The sequence below is a fragment of the Gymnogyps californianus genome, unplaced genomic scaffold (genome assembly GCF_018139145.2).
Source record: "Gymnogyps californianus isolate 813 unplaced genomic scaffold, ASM1813914v2 HiC_scaffold_62, whole genome shotgun sequence".
Lineage (NCBI taxonomy): Eukaryota > Metazoa > Chordata > Aves > Accipitriformes > Cathartidae > Gymnogyps > Gymnogyps californianus.
This window is the reverse complement of record NW_026114455.1, coordinates 62,246-85,395: the sequence shown is the minus strand read 5'-3', so window position 1 is coordinate 85,395 and position 23,150 is coordinate 62,246. Positions and strand designations below refer to the sequence as shown.

At 57.6% G+C, this 23,150-nt stretch overlaps 1 long non-coding RNA gene across 1 annotated transcript; it reads right to left on the bottom strand.

Moving 5' to 3' along the window:
• Positions 1-9,965: 9,965 nt before the first annotated feature.
• LOC127029030 (uncharacterized) lies at positions 9,966-10,555 on the bottom strand. The gene is made up of 3 exons (XR_007768116.1): positions 10,493-10,555; positions 10,183-10,294; positions 9,966-10,011 (listed from the first exon to the last, which is right to left on the bottom strand). It is a non-coding gene; the product is annotated as an uncharacterized LOC127029030 (long non-coding RNA).
• Between the last annotated feature and the right edge of the window lie 12,595 nt (positions 10,556-23,150).

The window sequence follows — 23,150 nt, the reverse complement described above, 5'->3', positions numbered from 1 at the left end:
GACACAAGCCAGGAAGCTAACGGCCTTCTTGGCCACCTGGGCACACTGCCGGCTCCTGTTCAGCTGGCTGTCGACCAACACCCCCAGGTCCTTTTCTGCTGGGCAGCTTCCCAGCCACTCTTCCCCAAGCCTGTAGCATTGCATGGGGTTGTTCTGAGCCAAGTGCAGGACCCGGCACTGAGCCTTGTTGAATCTCATACAACTGGCGAGGAGAAAGTGCAAGAGAAGGATGAGGAGAAACAAAAGGAAACAGATGAGGAGAAGTTGGAGGAAAAGGTGAAGGAGGAACACAAGAAGGAAGATGAGGATCAGGAGGAGGAAAAAACAGGACGAGGATGAAAAGGAACAGGACGAGGAGGAGGAGAACGCTGAGAAATGAGCAAGAGGAGGAAGAAGAGGAGGTGGAGGAGGAACAGGAGGAGAAGAAACAGGAAAAGGAACAGGAATAAGAAGAGAAGAGGAGGAGGAGAAGAAGGAGAAGGAAATATATATAGGCCATGAGGAAGACATTTTTTGCACCGAGGGCGGTGAAACACTGGAACAGGTTGTCCAGAGAGGTGGTAGATGCCCCATGGCTGGAAGCATTCAAGGTCAGGTTGGACAGGCCTCTGAGCAACCGGATCTAGTTGAAGATGTCCCTGCTCATTGCAGGGGGGTTGGACTAGGTGACCTTTAAAGGTCCCTTCCAACCCAAAGCATTCTATGATTCTCTGGGAAAAAAAAAGGAGGAGGAAGGACAGGAGGGTGAGGGGGAAGAGAAAGAAGAAGAGGAGGAGGAGGAGTAGCAGGAAGAAAATTAAGAAGAATAGGAGGAGAAGGAGGAGGAAGAACAGGAGGAAGAACAGGAGGAGGAGGAGGAGAAAGAAAAAAGAGGAATATGAGGCAGGAGAAGATGAAGAGGAGGACGCGGAGGTGGAGGAGGAGAAAGAGGGTGAAGAAGAGGAGGAGGAGGAGAAGGAAGGAGGAGGAGGAGGAAGAGGAGGAAGTAGAAGAAGAGGGGAAAGTGGAAGAAGAACAGAAGGAGGAGGAGGAGGAGGAGGAGGAGGAGGAGGAGAATAAAGAACAGGAGGATAAACAGAATAACAGAGTAACAGGAAGAGGAAGAAGGAAACCAGAAGGAAATAGGAGGAGGATGAGTTGGAGGAGGAGGAGGAGAAGGAGGGGTATGAGAAGGAGTATGAAGAAGAACAAGAACAGGAGGAGGATCAACATGCAGAGGCATAGGAGGAGGAGGAGGAGGAGAAAGAGAAAGAGAAGGAGGGAGAGGAAGAAGAGGTGAAGGAAGAACTGGATGAACACAAAAAGGAGGAGCAATGAAAAGAAGAGGAGGAGGAAGAACCGAGGAAGAACAGGATGAAGACCATGAGAAAGAACAAGAAGAAATGGAGGAAGAAGAGCAGGAAGAGGAGCAGTACGAGCAAGAACCTAAAAAGGAAAAGAAGGAAGGGACAAGAGGAGGAGGAGGAAGAACAGGAGGTAGAGGAGGAAGAAATGGAGGAAGAGAATGAAGAGGAGGAGGACAAACAGGAGGCGGAGGAAGAGCAGGAGGACAAGCAAGGGGAAGAGGAAGAGGAGAAGAGGGGGAGGAGGAGGTGGAAGAGGAGGAAGAGGAGGAGGAGAAGGAAGAGGAAGAACAGGACGAGAAGGAAGAGAAGGAAGAAGAAGATGAGGAAGGGAAGAAAAAACAGGAGGAGGAAGAGGAGGAAGAACGGCAAAAGGAGGAGAATAAAGAAAAGGATGAGGAGGAAGAAAAAAAGGAGAAAGAAAAGGAGGAGGAGGACGAGGAGAAACAACAAGAGGAGGAGGCAGAGGAAGAACAGGAGGAGGAGGAAGAACAGGAGGAGGAGAAGGAAGAGAAGAGGACGAGGGGAAAAGGAGGAGGAAGAAAAGCAGGAGGAGGGAGGAGGAGGAACAGGAGGAGGAGGAAGAACAGGAGGAAGAACAGGAGGAGGAGGAACAGGAGGAGGAGGAGGAAGAAGAAGACGAAGAACGGGAGAAGGAGGAGCAGGGGGAGGAAGAACAGGAGGAGGAAGAGGATGAAGAAGAGAAGGAAGAAGAACAGGAGGAAGATGACGATGATGAAGAACCAGAGGCAAAGGAGCAGGAGGAGGAAGAACAAGAGGAGGAGGAGGAGGAAAAGGAGGAGGAAGAACAGAGAGAAAGAGGAGGAGGAGGAGCAGGGGGAGGAGGAGGAGGAAACGCCTCCAACTTCACTCCAGAGTGTCAGCACATCAAAATTCTTGGACGGAGCACCTGCTACGTCTGTTTGTCCATGGGGATTCCCTAAATTCAAGCCTACTGGTGAAGCCATTACTCACATCAGTCGTTCCACGTCGGGGCCATCACTGCTCTTGGGAACAGACGGGACAGCTCTGGATGACAAAGGCTGTCAGGGCGCGCTCCAGAAACAGAAGATCAGTGCAAGATGATCTCCATCACCTAATGGCATAGAAAAAATGCTAGCTCAATGAAATGACTATTGAAAACAAAACACACAGAGCAGCATTCCCCATCAAAACTCTTTCAGTGATAGTTTTAACTGCTGCAGAGCTGCAGGCTGATGACCTTACCATCACTGCCACAGGATGTCAAAAGAAAGAACTGGCAAAGAGGAACTCTACCCATAGCCCATATCTATCTAGCCTTTAAAGGTAGAATAGCTCAGTCAACAGCTTGGAAAGTATAGACCAGCCTATACTTCTATCCTGTGTCTACCTACTCGATGATCTGTCCAGAAAGTCAAATCATAATTACCTTGGAAAGAGGATGGAACTGGGGAGGGGAAGGGGGGAGAAAGAAAGAAATTGCTGCAAAGAAAGGGAAAGTGTAGGCACACAATTAAAAAAGAAAGGAGCCGAGTTGTCCCGAAGGCCAGCTCAGCCCAACTCACTTTTGCTGGCAAAAAGCTGTGCAGCTTGGAGGAAAAAAAAACTGACTTTGGTGCTGGGATGCACACCAATGTCTGAGTCGAGATGTGAAACAGCAGCCAAACCTTAACATGGCTCCTTTTCACTGTCCTCATCCCTGTGTGCATGCTGTGACTTCCTCGCTTCCCTGAAGTCCTCCCAGACTAACAGGAAAGTGGCTTCTGTCCAGTCCATGTGCCAGGAGGAGAAACAGTTTTGACCGCTAAGGGGGTAGCAAATAACTGCATATGCAGAAGCGCAGGGGCATCTCTCGGCTTCGGAGATGCCTGAAGCTACCCTGAGCCCCAGGACCCCCTGGCATCCCGGCAGTTGCTTGGCCCTGAAGCCCTGCGGGGCCTGCCAGCACCGGGGAGCCCTGGGGACAGAAGCGAAGGACAGTGGTCAGCCCCCGTGTCGTCCCAAAAATCAGGGTTCTTTTACCCGGTGTGCAAAAAAGCCGATTAACACACAGAGTGGAGAGAGTTGTTTATTTCATGTCTGCGCAGAGATGGGTGCTAGGTGGTAACTCCACAAAGCCAGCACACTGGGTTAACACACCGTAAACATTTTTTACATTTCGAGCAACACTTACCAGTACTTTTACAGTTTCGCTTAGTTACCCTCATTGCTATTGGTTCTCACAAGCCTCGTCTCCACTTAAAGATGCAGCGTCCTCCTTTTTTACTGTGCATGTTCTGTGAGGAAGGGGTTTCTGTTGGTAGGGGGCTCTCCCTACCCAAGGGCAGGTTTTCTATGATGTTAATTAAGACAGTTCACTCAAAGTTCAAGTAGCTCTATGGTTGCCCTTGTGATTATCTTGGTATTTCCTTACCTGGCTGACTTATGGTGTCATCTTGTTCCTCTTCTCAAGGTCGCGCCTCATTAACTAAGTAGCATCCTTTGTTTTGTTTCTCGCCTATCTCCAACACCCGTGGGGAGACCGATGGGGGCTCTGTCCTTCCTTCTGGCCACAGGAGGACGGCCTGGGCCACGCCAGGACAGGGCGTCTCTCCTCCTCAGCCCCAGGGGAAGGTGAGGCCTGAGGAAGGCCCTGGGTGCTGGGCTCAGCACGGGCGGTGTGACCGGGGGCGAGCCCTGTCTCCTGCCAGGTGCCGGCCTGACCGATGCGAGCGGCTCCCATCACGCAGCTCCTCCTGCCCAGGGCTGTGGCTGGCAGCAGAGACAGACGTGCAGTTTGGGAAAGACTTGCTGCTCCAGAGCAAATCCAGGGCAGCTCCCCTCCCCTCCCCTCCCCTCCCCTCCCCTCCCCTCCCTCCCCTCCTCTCCTCTCCTCTCCTCTCCTCTCCTCTCCTCTCCCCTCCCCTCCCCTCCCCTCCCCTCCCCTCCTTTCCCCCCTCCCCTCCCTCCCTGAGCAGGCCCAGACCCCATGAGTGGACTGAGGGACAGCAGAGCTGTGCACACACCTTGCACTGCTGAGAGAACAGCTCCAGGTGAAATGGCCCTTCTTGAAGGCCGTCTCTCCACAGGCCCAGTGTCCCTGCTGGCTGAGGAGCGAGCTGTGTGTGGGGGGACAGCGGGCACAGGGCGGCTCTGTGAGGAGAAACCCAGGCTTCCTGTGCCCACCTAGCAACAGCCTTGCCATTGGCCATGGCTGAGCCAATCAGCAGAGCCGGAGGCAGCCTTGTCAGTCAGAGCCGGCCTGGGGCAGGGCCGGAGGGGCTGGAGGCCGAGCAGCCTGAGGAGAAATGGGTGAGAGACGGACTGGGGGCAGCCAGGGCGAGGGGGAGACCAGGGCCAGGACCAGGACGCGGAGCAGGAGCAGGACCAGGAACAGGAGCAGGACCAGGACCAGGACCAGGAGCAGGGGTGCTGCAGGAGCAGGAGAAGGTATCTCCCAGGGCGGATGGGGCTGGGTGGAGGGCCGTGGCGACCTCATAACCCATGGGCCCTGCCATGGCCCAGTTCACCAGCCCTGTGCCCGAGGGCTCAGCCGCAGGGCCAACCCCACAACCAGGGTCAGAGCGGTTCCTGCTGCTGCCCTGAGGGTCACCAGACCAAGCCCTGACAGCTGGAGGCCAGTGTTTCATGTCCGCAGGCCAGGGGAAGGTAGAGAGGCCTCGTCTCTGAGAGGCAGCTCCAAGCTTTGGAGCAGGCATGCTGTGGTGGGGACAGACCAGGTGCCTTTGCTGTCCGCAGGCCTTCATGTGGGTGTCATGCTCATGGACAACCCTGCCTCTGTTCACAGCCTTTCATGAATGGGGATTTGCAGCCGTGGCAGTTGTTTTTCCCTCCTGGTGAGAGCACGCACCAGGGCTTTGTTGTCAGAGAAGCAAGTGGGGAGCGGTCCTGGTTGGATGCAGCTCCCTTGGCAGATGCTTGTGCTCCTCTCTAAGCCCCATGGTCTCATAAGTGCCTTTCCGCCCACCCAGGCTATGCTGCCCACTCTTGGGAAACGGAACTGCAGAGGGCAGATGGTTTTACCGCAGCCAGGAGATGCCAGTCACCCTGTCAGGGATTTTTTTCTTCCTGGTTCTTGCAGTAAGAATTCTGTGGGTTTTTTTTTAAAAGTATGTTTTTGAAGGAAACTTGACCAAGGAAAGTGCCATCAGGGTTTAGCTCTGATGGCTCTCTGTGGATTGTGTCTGTCTCTTTTTGTTATATCCCTTGTATTTAGAATTGTTGTTGTTATATTTTTTGTTGGTATTGTTACTCTTACATTTTATTTTATTTTAGTTGTTAAACTATTCTTATCTCAACCCACGAGTTTTACTTTTCTTTCCGATTCTCCTCCCCATCCCACTGGGAGTGGGGAGGAGTGAGTGAGCGAGCGGCTGCGTGGTGCTTAGGTTCTGGCGGGGGTAAAACCACGACAAGCCTTAGCGTGACAGTTGTCATGCCCATGAGCAGCAGAGCAGGTAGTAAGGCAGGCTGCCACGGGTATGTGAACAGCTCCTCCCGAGTGTGGAGATGGGCAGGGGAGAGGACAGTGCTGTTCCTGTTGGTGGGTAGCAGGGGACAGTGGGTGGAAGCTACTCTCGGGACATATAATTAAGAGCTGTCATCTTGGTCCTCACTGGGAGATAACACTTTCCCAAGATAACAAGACATGACTTGAAGGCTGTCCATGAAATAGCTGTTTTCCTAGGGGTTGCATCAGAGCTAAGCCAGATGAGAGAGTCTTGCCTGCTGTCAGTCACGGAGGCTGATGACGAGTCACCCAGCAGTTTTGGCAAGGACAGAACAAGATCGATACGTACGCGCGTGTGTGCTGATTGTCTTCAGGCTTTGCAGGTTGTAGATATGGCAGGACCGCTTGTGTCGTTAACGTGAAGGTAATAGCAAAACCTATAGGCATCAGTGTCGGCATTTTGGATTGTATGTGATTTGCGAGAGTACTCGAACAGTTTAACGTTATGTTGAGGTACGGTAGTTCTAGTGTCACCAGAAGAAAGTGATGGGAAAGAAGATGAGGATGGCGAAGATACTCGAAAGCATTACAATCTTTGACAGCGAAAACGTGTCATTTAGAGTTTATATGAACGGTTTTCCTTCAATGTGCTGTTCCTTTCAAAGATTTCCAGGGGACCTTTTGCTCTTCCCATATCAGAATTGAGTGATTTTCAGTAAAGCTCTCCGCTGAGATTTAAAAAAAGAAAGGCCAATGTGTCCTGGAAAGAAGTGTAATTACACAGACTTGATAGTCCTAGTCTTGTCATTTTCAGTTCTCCTTAAACAGCAGGTGTGTGTTTTTTCCCTTATGCTGGGCAGTGATGGGAAAAAAAGAAAAAGAAACCCCCTTGAAACTTCCTCTGAAATTAGTGGTGGGTGAGATACATCACCTTTTCTGCCTCTTCTGCTATCCTACTTTCTTGTAAACTTGTTTGTAGCACTGTCATGAATTCCTTGCTTTCAGTAGAGCCGAGACAAAGTAAGATATTTTTTTCGGGCCGGTCTTCTGCTGTTAGGCAGAGATATCCGTGTAGATGTTCTCGGTCACGGAGGCAGAAGGCGTCAACAGTGCTGTCAGTCACGTCAGTGAATAATGCTTTGGAGGGGTTTCAGATTGGTAGTAATTACAGCATACTGGTGTGATGATTACTGCGGTAGTCTGAGGGTATGAGGAAACAAAGGTCTGGGGAGGAGAGGATACTTTTTATTAGCCGTTTGATTTTTTGCAACACAGCGTTTGTGTGTCACTGAGAAGACGATGATGGAGGTGGTAGCTGAGATTCTGTAATGGAAATTCTTTTGTTCTGGAATTGAAGCCCAAATGGCCCTCTAAAAGTCTTAGACTACTTAATCTGGAAGTCTATGGTTTCTTTTCTTAAAACCAAAGATAATTCAGTTAGAGGGAGAGCCTGTTTGGAAGTTTGAGTAGTTTGGGGGCAGAGGCCAGCTGGGGACTGGGGCCCTCGGGGGAGGGGTCTGTTTCTGCCCTGAGCCTTTGGCCAGGCGCTGGCAGCTGGGAAGGGGCTTTCCAAACTCCTGCTGGAAGGAGCCAGATGTGGGACCTGTGGCCGAGCTGGGGGCCAGGGAGAACCCCTGGACCAGTCTTGGGACCTGCGACAAGCCTGCCTTCAAATCAGCTCTCGAGCAGGACCTTGCCCAGGAGTTACTTTGAGTTTTGCTGTTCTCCTTCAGGAAGCATGGCACGCACCCAGCACACCCACAGCTGTTCCTGTGCCAGGAGGAGACTTCAAGCACTGGTGGGGCTGATGGTGACAGTTTCCACCAGGCGTCCAGCCCAGGAAGATGCGGGTAAGATGCCACAGAGGGGGCACTGAGTGGTTGTCACTTCTCTTGCAGGAACAGGATTTAACAGCCGAAGGAAGGCAGTACGAAAGGGCCCATGAGGTCAAAAAGCGCATCAGAGAGCTGGCACAGTCATGATGACAACAGAGGGAGCAGGAGATGCAGGTGACGTGTTTGGGACAATGCGTCTGATGTAACATCTGCCACATGAACACAAAGGCAGACAGAGGCATTGGGAAGTTGTGGAGTGGGTGAGAAAGGTGCCTGGGAGGGAGGAGGTCACGGGGAGGTGGCAGACAGAGATGGAGATGGAGGTGAAAAAGCCAGGGTGTTGGTGGTGAGGATGCTCCTGCTGCGCAGGTGCTTGTGAGGTCACTGGTGGCTGAGCAGGTGTTAGGCCAGGAGCAGGCCCCTGGCTTGTGCAGGTGCTTGTGATGTCATATGTGCCTGAGTAGGATATAGGGCTGGAGTAGGCACCTGGCTTCTGCAGCTTGCTTGTGATGTAACTGATGGCTGATTGGGTGGTAGGACAGAAGCATGCCCCTGACTTAATGAGGTTCCTGGGAGGCCACTGTTGGCTGAGTAGCCAATAGGTGCAGAGCAGGACCCCGGCATGTGCAGGTGCTTGTGCTGTCACATGCGCTTGAGTAGGTGATAGGGCAGGAGTAGGCCCCTGGGTTGTGCAGCTGCTTGTGTGGTCATAGGCACCTGAGTAGGTGATAGGGTAGAAGCCCCTGGGTTGTGCAGGTGCTTGTGATGTCATAGGTGGATGAGTAGGTGATAGGGCAGGATCATGCACCTGGCTTCTGCAGCTGCTTGTGATGTCACTGATGACTGCTCAGTTGGTAGGGCAGAAGCAGGTCCCTGGCTTGCAAAGGTGCTTTTGAGGCAACTGCTGTCTGAGTATCTGATGGGGAATGGAAGGACACGTGGCTTGTGGAGGTGCTTGTGTTGTCATATTTACCTGAAGAGGTGCCAGGGCAGAAGGAGGCAGGTGGCTTGTGCAGGTGCTTGTGATGTCAGTGGTGGGTGTAGTGTAGCTATTAGGGCAGGAGCAAGCTTGTGATGTCACAGGTGGTTGAGGAGGTGTGAAGCCAGGGGCCAGGCTGTGGGTTGTGCAGCTGCTTGTGAGGTCATAGGTATGTGAGTAAGTGATAGGGCAGGAGCTGGCCCCTGGCTTGAACAGGTGCTTGTGGTGGACAACGTCCAGCTCCGTCGCTTGCCCTGCGCCTGGCACACGCAGCTCCCAGGACTGCCGGAGTCCTCGGCACTGCAGGTGCCCGGGGAAACCCCCGGCCCTGCCACCTCGGCCCTTGCTGGTGCCTCCTCCACAGCAGGACCCCTCCTCAGCCTGGTGTTCAACCCAGAAAGGGGCTCGATTCCCTCTTACATCCTCACCTTTATCAAGGAACATGACTGTGCGAGGCGGAAGCCTGTGTTTTGTTGGAGCAAACTTTGCAGTGTTCAGTTTGGATCACAGATATGGTGGGACGCCCGGGACAGGGGGTTGAGGCTCCCATGGGCTCGCAGCAGGGCCGGCGTGCACAGCAGCCCGAGGGACAAAACCACATCTCTGCTGGTGGGCTCCCTGTGTGGAGCTGCTCCTGCCCCCCGCAGATGTGCAGAGGCTCGCTGGGGGTGAGGAACAGCACCAGTGGGGCCTGTGTTAACGGGCACGGGTGCGATGGGCCAGGCAGATGTCTCTGCTACACTCCATCCCTCTGCTCAGCCCCTGTGCCATTGCTGGCCCTTTAAGGTGCCCCCGACATTCCCCGCTCATCCCCCAGTGCCCCCCTTCTGTCCCCTGCCCACACCCCTGTAAACTCCTGTGACCCCCTCAGTTCCCCCCACCCATCGCCCAGTGTCCCCCTTTTGCTCTGCTACGCCCCCACTGTGTCACTGGGCAGTGCTGTGGAGGGTCCCAGCGTGATGGGACACCGGGAGGGCAAAGCCTGCTGTGGTGATACGGTCAGGGCTGTCCTGGGCTGTTCCCTGCACCAGCCCTGGCTGGTGCTGGAGGTGGTCATGCCGTGGTGGGAGGGGTGCCAAGGGGATCCCCGTGGGCAGTGGGAGGGCACGGCAAGGCCCCAGGACCCTATGGATAGGGAGATCCCTGCTCTGGGGTCTGTCCCGACACGACTCCGTTGTCCCCAGCCCGGGGAGATCTGAGAGGAGCCCCACAGCTGGCAGCCCCCAGCCTCAGTGCCACCCACCCGTGGTCTCACCAGCCACAAGGGTGCCACCAGGGAAAAAAAAGATACGCTCCCGTTTAGGCATCTTGTGATGAGCTTTAATGAACTCCTCGGTGCTGGCTGGGGCCAGGTATCGCAGAGGGACTTCTCTAGTGCCTGCCTTTCCTGGAGGTCCCTGTCATCCTGCGGTCCTGAGAGATCTGGAACAACACAGGCAGCGCCGTGGGGACCTGGTCCTGGCCAGGTGCTCCCCTGGCCACCCCGCTCCAGGGACCTGTTCTCCAGGGATCCTCCCACAAAAAGAGACATCCCAAGCAGCAGTATCTCAGTACAAGCCCTCTGAACCCTTCCTTGCCCATCTCCTGCCTTACCTCAGCAAAGAAAGCTGTAGCTGTCACCCGCAGTTTAACTGAGCGGGAATGCAGCCATGGCAAGAGGTTCTTCACCAGACAGGGGGAGACGAGCCCCGCGTGGAGCAGGACGCTGCGCAGGGGACACAAGCAAGGGGCACACAGTTAGCCAGGAAGGCCACAGGCCAGGTCTCCAAAATTCGCTCGCGCCGAGGCAGATGCTGTGCTTCAGCTCAGGACGGCTTCCCAGGCACACCGGAAGGGTCCCAGCAGCCATTTCCCTGGGCACAGCCCTGCAGGAGTTGGCCAGATGCATCCCTGGGGCTCTTACCTGCTCAGGAGACGCACCCCCTCCGGGTAAGCCAGGGGGTCTTCCAGGCGAGCCCACACTGCCTGATTCACGAGCAGCCGCATCCATTTCTGCGCCATGCATTTGCCTAGCACCAACTCTAGAGCTGAAAGGAAAATCCTGGCAAAAGCAACAAAACACAAAATAAACAAACACAATCAAACAAACCAAATCAAAATATCACCACCACCACAAACCCCAAGAAATCTCAAATCACAGCAGGTTAGGGGAAGGCTTCTCTTTAGCAGAGCTACATACGCCTGAAATGATGCTTCATAGCCTTCAAGACTGCAGCTAACAACACTGGCATTTTCGTCATGCCCCAAACCCACTGAAGCGGAAGAAAACCCACGCCCCTAGACTGACTCCATGCTAGATATCAACCAAGGCAACACCTAATAGCTCTTCCCACCAGCGTTTTGCAAAGAATGACACGAGTGGCTGCGAGAGCCACTGCTCCCAGCAGGGGTCCGTTGAGGGAGTGCAGTGCTATTGTGCATGCAAGGGTATGCAGGAGGCAAGATGACAGCTGTCCGCAGTACGAGCTGCGTAAGGCCTTCCTGCCTGGGAGCTGGAGTTTCTCCATGAAGGAACAGAAGTAAAACCAACCACGATGACCCGTTTCCACATCTAGGAAGCGGGGCAGGTGAAGCACTCCCTCAGCCCCACAAAGGCACATGCCTTGGCGAGGGGAACTGAAGCCAGCCCCTCCATCTGCCCTTTTGGCTCCTTACCTGCACGGCTTCTCCTCAAGCACCTGGCCCTCGAGGAACAGTTGTCTCCAGCTGCTCATGGGGGAAAGCAGCCTCTCCTCGCCCAGCGTTTCACTGGCCCACCTCAGGAGGCTGGGAAGGAGGTGGGGAAGCAGTTGCCTGAGCTCCTCCGTGCTGCTCAGGGCAAGCACCACCTCGGAGATGGCACGGGTGATCTGCAGAGAAACATGACCGAGAACCATCTGTTCAGGTGAGGCCGTTTCCCACCAGCCTGGTTCCCCCGCCTGCCTGGGGCGGGGCGTTTACTGTCTGCAGTTATCACTTCTGTGTCAGCCTTGTGGCTCAGGAGCACAAAACTGTCCCGGCTCCCCACGCTCCTTGAGGCCGGCCCAGCACAGCGCCCTGGGAGTCTCCACGGGTGCCATCCGCAAAGGGCACCCGACTCCCTTGTGCTGAAGTATGATTTGGAAAGCGGATGCAAAGCTGCAGAAAGGTGTCTGCCGTTGAACGTACCGTCAGAGTCTCCAGAGCAGTCTGACGGTTGTGCCGCTCACAAGTGGAGGAGTCAGTCCTCAGGCGGTTGTTTCCTGCCCTGTTTAGTTTCTCCACTAAGCACCTCAGGATCTGAATCCCAAAGATGCTTCTCCCCAGGCTCCTCCACAGCTCCACCGTGTCACTGCAAGGGGAGAGACGTTCACCCCTGAGCCCATATCCTCGCAGTCCTGCAGTGCCCTCAAACCTCCTCATCTGCCGTGGGGCTTACAACGCCCCACTCTCGGCAGCGACACAAGCACGCAGTCTTGCAACACTCCAGACTGTTCAGGCAGAAGAAGAAGACCTGCTTCTCATCCGGGCCCCCCCAGTGCAAGCAAGCTGCAGGGTCTCTCTTTGACTACAGTGGGGAAGTGGGTAGTGCACGTACCTGTCCATGGGCAGACCTTTCTGGAGGAGACTGCTGATCACGGGCTCCTGGTGAAACTGGACAAGGAGAAACACTGCACGGAGCAGGAAGGGCCTGTGGGTGCTCTGCTGCATGTAGGCGTAAAGGGTGTTGAGGATTTTTGGCACCTGAATGGAAGAAGAGGAGAAAGAAGGGCTCGGTGCATCCTTTACCCGCTCCTGCAGGGCCCAGACACAGTCATTCAGCACACGAGCAATGCCTGCTCCCTTGACACAGAGTCCAGATGTAGCTCGAAACCTCACCCCTTCCACCCTGCCTGACCCTGGCTCACGTCTGAAGCTGAGTGTGCTCTTGGCAATTGTGCACACGCACGCACACACGCACGCACGCATGCACACACACGCAGAGCCTCAGTCACCGTATGTGCCTGGGCCCAACCGTATGAGCAGCTGTGTGCCCTGTGTGCACATGGAGGACATGGACACATTTCACACCCAACGCTTGAATAACTCTCCCCATGTGCCTGTAGCAATGCAAGGCGAAAAGCAAACACGCTTTTTGAGACCCTGAAGATGCCTTGCAGGGCCTCTGCAAGGGCACGTGACTCCTTCCAGAGGAACCCAGTTCTCCAGGGACACTTTTCCTTGCCTCTACCCTCCTTTCTGAAAGCACCATCCCCTGCCCCATACAGAGGATCTTCCCCTGAAGGAAGGGGTGTTTGTTTGAGCCTTTCACAGCTAGAAGCTGTGGCCATGATACGGACAAAGAGGCAGCCAGGTCCCTCGTCCCGTGAAGATCCCAGCTTCTCCCACAGCTGCCTACCTCTGGCCCGTGGTGCAGACACAACCTGCTCTGCACCTGGGGAAGCAGCAAGGGGTGACCCCACAGCCCATGGATGCAGCGCTCCCGCTGCCCAGAGCGGCCGCGGGCTCTGCAGGGACGGCACAGGGACACCCTGCCCTGGCCGTAACAGCAGCGGCCTAACGGCTGGGTGAGCTTTAGCTCAGCTGGGCACCATCCTCTGGGCTGCCACCCACAGTTGCCATCACTGTGACCGACATCTGTCAGCGGCGGGCAGCCACTGATTTAGTCCGGGCTGCGCGAGCCACTGGTGGCCCTAGAGCCCAAGTGGAGCGCAGCAGAGTGCGAGCGGAGGAGGAGAACAGGAGCCTTGGAAGGGCAGGCACAGCACGAGGCCAGAGGCTCCCAGGCTACAAACGGTCAGCAACTGGTGGCTCAAGGAAGGGCACCTCGCAGCCTGGGTAACACCCCAGTCGGGGCAAGCAATGAGAGCAATGAACAAGTATCCAGCCTGTGGAAAACCTAGCGTGCCCAGCAAAACTCAGAGTAGAGGGAACTGGAGACCCGTGAAGAAAGAGCAGGGTGAAGTGTGTCCCAGGGCAGGCAGGACTGACAGTGACCCCAGAGGAAGGGGAGGAATGGCAAGGTTGGTGCCTCCCAGTGCCTCACTCCTGGGAAGGACCTGGACCAACGGGAGAGTTTGGGCAAGAAGTGCCCCAAGGATCCTTGTCACCAGCTGGAGCAGACGCCAGCAGCAGGTGCTAATGCACGACTCAGACCATCAGTAGCCCCTTGGCTGGGCAGACAGGCGGTGTTTCTTGAGCCCCTGCCAACTGCACAGGGGCTAGTGCAACAGCCAACAGGAGAAAAGACAAAGTCAAATGGAAGAAAAGGTCTCCCTTACCTCCTGGAGTATTTCCTTTCTGCATTCCACCAGGAAGACAAACACCCACTTCCGCACTGCTTTTGCACGTGTGGGTGTGACATGCAGCAAGCTGTCCAGCACGGCAGTCAGAAAGTCCGTAGCCTGTGCTGGAGGGATGCATTTGCAAACAGCCTGGAGAGAAGTCAGGAACAGGAGAGACGGCGTCACAGCTCTGCTCCAGCAATTCGGAAAGGAAAGGCAACTTGACGGGGCTGTTAGTTCGTCAGTCATGGAGGGGGCAATCACTTGACCCTCCTGCTGTGCATACAGTGCTGTTTACATCTGATGCAGCTAACCGATTTGGAAGTGTCTCCCCCCACGTTGTTGGCTTATATACCAAATTTGTATTCTGACAAGAGCACTCACACAAACACACACACATGTGCGCACAAACACGCACATCACGGTATCTGCTCCAGCGTGCCTAAAGGACAGTCTTGTCTCAAAGCTTCTTGCTACTTGCTCACAACAGCTGTCCTGGACAGCTCGCTCTGGAGACAGAGAGAGACTCTGGAGGGGAGCAGGGAGACGTGCAGGAGCCCAGGAGCTGGGCCCCCACCCCTGTGTTTTGGGCCCAGTTACCTTTGCTATTTTGGTGCCTGTCTCCAGCAGAGTCTCGGTGTCTGGGCTGTTCAGCTCCTCACAAAGGCACCTGATCTCATGTGCCTGAGGCACCACCTTCATGGTCTTGGCTGGAACAAACACCAGGAGAAAAGAGGAGTCACGTCTACAGAAACCCAGCCTCTGGCCCCAGATACCAATAAAGGAGAAGCCAAGTGGTGGCAGTGAAGGCCACAGGGAAACCCAGGGCCCTCCTGTACTTGGGGCAGCAGGATTTCCCGAGGCCGAGAAATAGCTGACAAATCCCAGGCTGGAAAGAGCCCTCTTCCTCCTCAAACCATTTGCTGGGCCTTCAGGGTTTCAGCAGCCTCTGCTCCTAGCAGCTGCGTCCCCTATTGCCGCACAGGCCAGCATCATCTCTGGGAGGCAGGAAACCTCCCCGTGACTTCGTCAGCACAGGCAGCAGACCTTGCTGCCTGCAGAGGAAAGGGTTCAAACACAACCCCTTTGCAGCACGTTCCGGGCCTGCAGCTCAGATCCCTCCTCCCTGCCCAGTTTGCTCTGGGCAGCAAATTGGTTTCCTCTCTTGTGCTGGGCAGGAGATTTCTTCCCTGGCAGGCATGAGTTTGGAGAGTGCCTGGGTAGCTGCCTGTCTCTCCAGGCTGAAGGCAGGGAGCGAGGGGGAAGGCACCCTCTGAAATGTCAGGGACCTGATCCGAGCAAGTTGTCTGACCACCCTCTGTCTCTCCTGGAACGTGGAGGGGGACAGCCGTGGAGGGGGACAGTCCCCAGCACTGGTGACAATGTCCTGCTCTCAGAGAGCAGTGAGAGATGGCCCTGACCACCCAACCTCACCGACAGCCCAGGGAGGTGGCACTCAGCAAGCCTCTCCCAGGGATCCTTCCTGAGATGGCTGGGGTGGCAGAGGGCTAACAGGGTGGGGGCACAAAACCAGCCGAGCACCCTTCCCTCCTGGGGACGGGGCCTGCCCCCGCGGGACCCCGGTGGTGCCAGGCCAGGAAGGGAGGGAGGATCAGGCTGAGCAAGGCTGGGAAGCACCCGCTCTCCTCACCTTGCATTTGGAGAAGGTAGCCAAGGCAGAGCCATGCCCTCTGCTGGGACGTGGCCAGGCAGTCGCTGGTCAGAGACCCCAGCAGTCCCACCAGGAAGCCAAACTGCTTGCAAGGACATCCTCTCTGCAGGGGAGAGCAGCAGGAAAAGGGTCGCAGGCAGCCCCAGCACCCGCTCGCCTCTACTGCCCATCCTGCTCCCTGAGCAGCAACCGGGCAGAGGGGCAGGCAGAAGGGCTGCCCCATAATCCCAGGAGCCCCGAAACCCAGCACCCAGCCGGGCAGGGCTCCTTTCCGGGGCCATGAATGGGGGGAATGGGGCCCCAGGGCACGTGGGGGGTCCCTACTCACCGTGAGCTCAAATCGCTCCTTGCAAGCGCCCAGCACATGGGCGCAAACCCGCAGGGCTCTCTCCCGCTCCCATTCTTTGGCTGAGGTGAGCCAGCCCTTCAGGACCTGGGGGAGGGTGCATCTCTCTCGCAACAGGAATCTTTCTCTCCCTGAGATCCCCCTCCCTCTCCCTCCTTCTCTGGCCCCTTCCCGGCACGGTGCCCAGTCCCACCAAGCACTGGCACTGCAGCCTTCACCGCCTCACTCCCTCCAGCTGCCTCTGCCCTGAGCCAGGTTTTGCTTCCCTGCCGGTGTCTCCCCACTCTGGCCTTCCCCCAGGCTGCTCTTGCCCAGCTCAGGGCTGGCTCTTGGCTTTCCCTCCATCAGGGCCCACTTCTCTGCCTGTCCTGAGGCTGCAGTGGCCGGGCGCTCCTGTCCCCCAGCTCAGCCTCAGAGCAAGGAGCCAAAGCCCCACTTTCCTGTAGGAAAGGTGTCCACCTCCTATCACCCGCTAAGGCCTCCATTCTCTGCCCCCGCAACACTTTCCCTGTTGCCCCATGGCTACTCACGTGGACCACGTCGTCAAAGCAGGTCGCCTCTGCCTCCAGAAGGCTTTCTGTGAGCTGGCCCAGATCTTCCATGCCTCTTCTGTGCAGAAGCTAAAAGCAGCAAAGGAGAGCTGAGGTTCTGCAGCATGGGGGCTGCCAGGGTGCACTGAGGGGGGATCCTGAGCCAGAGGGGCAGGCACTGGCCGGTGGGTACCTGCATGTTCACAGCTGCCCTCACTGTCTTCCTTCCCTTTTTCATCCGCTCCTCGGAAGGATAGGACAAGACACTCTGGCAGCACACTGCCAGCAGCTTGCGGTTTTCCTCCCTGCTCAGAGGTGGCCTCAGCTTGCTGGCCGGAGGACAAAGGAAGAGAAAGCAGAAAGGGGATTTCCTAGCCCTCTCCAGAGTGGCTTAAACCACAAGTGGGTTCCTCCTAATCGAGGACCCCCAATCCAACACCCCAGCCTATGCCAGTGAGCGCTGCCTGCAGCTTTAGCAATTCCTGCCTCCTCCCAAGCAGCAGGCGACCCCCCCACCCCCAGGTTAAGGAACTCCTGGGGCTCCCTTCCTTTGGGAGACACCCGAAATGGGGAGCACCCTCCCACTCTACAGCCCCAGCAGCTCCCGGCCCCATGCTCAAGGGGCTCAAGTGGGCACACTGGGAGTCCCAGAGCCTGGGGAACAGACCTCACCTCAACTTCTCCAGGGCATGAAACACTCCATACACCAGGGAGTCCCAGGGCTCCCCCTTTATCCAGTCCTGCAAGTCCCAGAGAGACAAGGGCAGAGTTGGCAGCGGGCAGGGACACGGGACAGCCCTCCCGCCTCCCCCAGCGACAGGCTCTGCTGCCAGGCCTGGGCAGACACTGCCCCGTCACGCCCACGGCTCCCCAAAGGCACTGCAGGAGGGACCCTGCTCCTCAGCCACAGCCACCCAGCACCAGCACCCAAGGGCCCCACCAGCTTGGGACACAGCTCCAGGAGCTCGCATGAAGCCAAGAGACTGTCGTGCCTCTGGGGAAACCAGTCGGATGGCACAGCCCAAAACTCCCCTGTGGGACTGCCCCAGCTACGAGCACTCACCAGCAGGGTCCGCGTCGCCTCCTGCTTTAAGGAGAGCTCAAAGCTGCCGCAGTCGCCCACAGCCTGGATGGCACAGCTGACCTCGGTGATGCTCTGCACCAGGGCGAGCTTGAGGTGCAAGTCCTGAGGCCAAAGAGAGCAAAGCACCCCTTGAACTCTTTGAAGGGCTGAGAGGTGGAAGAGGAGCATGGGTGTGGGGAACCCACAGCGGGCTTGGATCTGGACGTTGAGGACAAACCCTTCCTTGGGAGATCTTTACAAAGAGACCATCCATCTCGGTACACCCCAGCCCCAAGGGGCTGGAGCTGGGGCACCCAGGCATCCCTGCCCTGCGCGCCCCATACTCCTACCCTCTGTTTGGCTCTGGAGAGCCGCAGGATGTTGCCCATGATTTCTTTATCCACACGGGTCAGCAGCTGCTCCTTGGGGGCATGCAGCGCAATGCCGCTGTAGGTGCGCATGAAGAGCAGCGCGAATGGCCTGGTCTCTCTCTGTCTTCTGCCGCCGCTGTACCTGTTGTCAACAGAGATGCCCCAAGACGTCAGCCCCGGGACTGCTGTGGGCTCCTGCAGCAGGCCCTGCCCCACACCCTCACCAGCTCCTTGTTTCCCTGGGCACCTCCCAGCAGCTCCCCAAGCCACTCCTTGAGCTGCGAGCTCTGGGGCCGGCAGCTGTTCCCATCCCGCAGCCTGGGTTCTCGCATGGGGATGGGGAGCAGGTGCAGCCAGCATCGCACCCACTGCTGGCTCTTTTACCACTGATTTGGGAGGTCGGAGAGCTGTCTGGAGCCTTTCTGTGGAAAGGTATCTGACATAGCCTGTCATGGTCCTGCTCAGAGACGCGCAAGCTGTGCGGGTCAGCGGTGCAGATGAGCCCATCCTGCTCACCTCCCCAGGCCAGGCTGTACTGCTCTCTCTGCAGGGCCCTGCCCTGCCCTGCCCTGCCCCTGCCCTGCCCAGAAAGGCATCCCCACAGCCCCCAGGTGGGGAGCAGAGCCAGCGAGACCTCCCAAGGCTCCTGCTCCAAGCCCTCAGCTTTGAGGAAGGGGCAGAGTGCCCACCCCCTTGTCGCCAGCTCCTGCTGAAGTTAAGTCGGGGGCAACGGGGCTGCAAGCAAGCAACTGCTGCAGCTGCCCCAGCTGGCTGCCTCTGATCCATCAGGTGTCAAACCCCATCCTTTCCAAAGACACCTCAGGGGTCCCAAGGCCAGGACGTCCCCTCTGAAACACAGGTCTCGGGTAGCTCTTACAAGAGGGCTAATCTAAAGGCAGCTGCCATGCTTCGGCTGCTGCAGGTGTACAAGTGGAAATAAGGCCAAACAAGGAAAGCCAAACAGCACAAGCCTGGATCCTTTACCTTCCATCCCATGGAAGTCTGATAGAACCAGCCTCTGGTGAAGGCAGCAGAGAACATAGTCATCGTGTCCAAGACCAGGTGGAAGTGTCTCTCGGCAGCGTGGGACACAACAGAAATCATTCCCTGCAACCACAGAGAAACGGGGAGTCGGTTCCAGCCCAGGCACTCAGCCGTGGCCAGCGACAACGGCCAGGCAGGATGTTGCAGCAAGGGGGAAACGGCAGCAACGGGGAAATCAAGGAGGTCTGGAGCAGGGCCAGGAGCAGCCCTCCCTCTCCCCCAGGAACAGGCAGGGGATGCTCAGGACGTGAGCATCACCTCACCTGGGCCTCCGACAGCTCCACAGGGTTTGTCTCCTGGAGGAACCTCAGCACCTGCCCTTGGACGTGTCTGAGGTCCCGACAAGCTGCCAGCGTCGTCCCAAGAGCCTTGTAGAGGAAAAACTGAAAGAGAAGAGGCCGAGCCCGAGATGCAGTCACGGCCCGACCTGTCAGGAGAGGGCTGGCCCCAGATGGACCCGGCCACCCCCGGGAGCAGGCAAGGCCGGCCGCAGTGCCAGGCTGTAGCCAGCCGCTGCGGCAGCCCGGGGGGAAGCGCCTTTTGGGGGCGAGGGAAGGGGAAGCAGTGAAAACCGCTTGCGTGGGCAGAGCACCGGCGCCAGCCCTGGCCCCGGCACGGGGCAGGAGACACACCTTCTCCCAGGAGCCGGCAGCAGAGCTGCCCAGCTGCTGGCTCAGCTCCTGGCTCAGGCCTAGGGTCCAGGCCTTGTCCTCGATGGGCTCCAGTGACGCTTGCAGGAACTGGGGTGAACAGGAGAGGAAGCGAGTGTTCCGCTGACCTTGGCCAGGGCCCTTTCCACGCTTGGGAACGGCACTGTCTTCCCATACCCCACCCAACCCTCTTTTTGCCAGCTTCCCTCTTCTCCTAACACCTCTTGTGAGACCCCCCGGTATGCTGGATGTACAGGAGGAAGCATTGCTAAGGCACATGTCACAGCGTTAGAGGGCATTAGCCATCCGCCGTGGCACGTGTGCAGACAGCAGCTCCTCGGAGCGGGCAGGCACCTACTGTGGGGGGAGGCGCAGGGTGCTCAGGAGGTGCCCCCAGCTCCTGGTGCCTACACAGGCAGCCCCAAGCTTCCTCCCACAACTTTGCTCCCTCTTCTCCCCCTCTATTTGTGACCCCCCCCCCCAAGGATGCCGTACCTTAAGTACACGGTGTTCCCACTCGGCAGAGTCCAGGGAGCTCTCAGTTTTTCCTAGAAAGCAAGAGGAAGCAAAAGCTCTCACGGCTATTTAAGCTCACACCAAAGACGAGCCCGGTGGTCTCCTCTGCAGTCAGACCTCCCAAAAGCCCCAGGCCATCAGCCTAGAAAGGGCCTACGGCAAAGCCCTTGCGAGGCCAAAGACACAGGGCAGATCCCAGGGGCATTTGTCAGAGGCATTGATTCACGTTGGGGAAGGACGCACTGACTGTGGCTGATCCCCACTGCTTGACTGCAGCTCCCAGAACAACTCTGACCACTGAGTCCCAGCACGCATCAGCAACACACATTTTCTCCTTAATGACCAACTGCTTTTTGCCCACTTGCAGCCCTTCTCCCAGGCTATTGCCAAGGACGGCTGCTGCAAACCTGGCCTGGCCTGGGGACCTGGTCCTCCAAAGCCAGGGGCTGCACCCCCTCCAGGAGCACCAGTCCCATCCCTCCCCCAAACACCATCCTTGGGTGCCACCAAGCCCTGCCCTCCTAGGGGACATCAATGGCCTTGTCCATTCCCTGGGCCGAATCGATGCCGGGGGATGGCTGCCTCCAGCCTCGGCACGGGCTCCCTGGAAGGGGAAAAGCAGCAAAGCAAGTGGTGGGGAACTGTGGACAATTTGCTGGTGATGCTGGGCAGCTGCATTTTCCTGCCTCCCCTCCCCCCTCCAGCCTCTCCCTCCCCACCCACACTTTACCTTCCAGGTACTGCAGCAGGAGGGGGACCTCGGTCGCCCATGCTGCCCCCAAAGCTCTGTGGACCCTGCCGTGGAGGGCCTGCAGCAGCTGCAAGGCAGCGACTGCGCGTTCGCCACTCGTGTAAGGAGCCGCCGCCACCACCTAGGCAAGGGCGGGAGAGAAGGGTTGCTCCTGCCGCCAGAGCCACAGCTTCTCCCAGGAAAGAGGGAGAGAGCTTGGCGCCGCTCAGCCGGCAGTGGGCAGCCGATGGCTTCACCCAGGGTGCTGCCGGCCCCGAGAAAGGAGTGGGATCCCCGATGGGCTCGGGGATGGCTTGGGCATGCTGCCTCCTCCTCGGGGGCTCCCAGCACTGGCCTCAACAGCATCTCTGCCCCGGGCTCTCCCACCATGCTGGCCAGAAAAGCTCTTTGCTACTCACCAGCAGTCGAGCCAACAGGGCCTGGGGAGCCGGCAGGCAGGCTGTGGGGAGGAAGAAAGGCTGGGTGAGCCGACTAGCCCCCGCCATGCCCTGCCCCTCGCACCTCCGATGTGCCCGCACAGGGCTGAGGGCTGAGAGCAACTGCGCTGCAACAGCGCTGGCCTGGGGCTCTGCAGGGCTGCCCAGCATGAGGTGAAGACAGCTCCAGCATGGCCAGGAACGAGCCCCGGCTCACCAGGAGAGCACTGCGAGCAGGAGAGCCAGGCCTCTGCGCCGGGCAAGAGGCAATGCAGGCAGAGCCCCTCGTGCCCAGCAGCAGAGCCTGTCTCTGCCCTTTGGTTTTCCTGGGCTCCTGCTCAGGGCGGGTGGGTCGCAGGGAGACGCGGACTGGCCCGATCCCTGGCCAAACCCAGCAGCACTCACTGGGGTTCCTACCTTGCTTCTGGGAGTCCATGCATCAGGCTCCTCCTCTCCTTCCTTGCACCCGGCTTTCTCCCGTCTCTCAACCAGGGCTCGGAGACAGCGGGAGAGCGGGATCAGCATGCCACTGTACTGGGCTGGCAGCACATACTGCAGCAGCCTCGGCCACAGGAGCTGCAGAGAAGAACCGGGCAATTCGCCACATTGGCATTGCCACTGAGCTCGAAGACGAAAAGGATGGTCTGCGTTTCCCTGAGCCTTGTGCGCTTCAGCGCACATGAGGGGAGAGGTTCAGGGCGTGGGGGAGCACGAGGAAGAATGTCCTGAAGGCAAGAAGTGGCACAGCAGCAGGGCAGAGGGCAACTTACTTTGGTCATCCCCCTCCGAGAGACATCCAGCGAGCCCAGGATGTCCACGCACAGGGCTCGAAGAGCTCCATCCTCCTGGGTTTCCCAGCAAAAAGGCCTCCTGCCACCTGTAAGACAGAGTTGGCAAAAACCCCCGTTACTCTCAGCTCCCGACTGACGAGGCTCAGGCACAACTCACCAGTGCTCCTGTGCTCCCTGTGCCTGCCTCCCGGGAGCACTGACCTCCTGGAGGAGGACAAGCACAGCTGGACCCAGCTCGAGGACCAGGTCCCAGGCCCTGGAAAGGACTGGGCAGCTGGGAGCAGAGAGCACCACTGTTTGTCTGCACGGTCCCCTGGGCCCAAATGCTGCTGTCGTGCCACCAAAGCAGAGGTGAGGAACGTGCCCTTCAGCAGGGCTGTGCTCGGTGCCAGCCTTGGCGGCAGCACACCCAGCCCAACGGATGCGGAGGAGCACGCAGAAGCCTTTTGCTTTGCCCTGCTCCCAAAGCAGAGCCTCCCCGAGCCTCAGAGCAAAGCGACGCACACGGATCTCCCAGCTAGAGGGAAGCTCCGGCCACAGGGAAGATCCGCGGGCAAGTCAGGGAGGCTCGGCCATCCCCAGCTTTCATCTCCTGGCGCCCAGCTGGAAATGCTCACCGAAGGGACTGCTAAATGGCCTGTCCCCTTGCCAGAAGGGATGCGGGCCCCCAGACTGTTATTGGATGGGCAGGGTGTGCTTTGGAGGGCCAGAGCACAAGAACACCACAGAAAGCTCCTCTTGCCAGGCCCACCTGTCTGCACTGGCTGTGTTTTGCTGATTGTCCATCAGCATTTAAGGATGGAGGATGTCCTGTCCCTACAAGCCTTTCCCTTCGCAAGGCGGCTTTGCTGAAGGCACCTGTGGGCACAGCTCAGCCCGTGGGTGCACGCAGCCCGCCGTCCCGGGTGGCACGCCCAGGTGTAAACCCACGTCATCCACTGACATCTCCACCAACATCAGCACAGACACCCACGAGAAACGGCCGTTTGGAGGCTGCTATGATGGCAGTGCCAGCGCTGATGGCCCTGCAGCGCGGAGCTCTCCATGGCCAAGGATGCCTGCAGAAGCAGGCTCTTACCAGTCTGCCGAGGCCCGGCTGAACTCCGTGAAGATGTGCCCCACCACATCCCATGCCCAGCAGCTCTGGGAGCCGGAGCTGAGCAGCTCC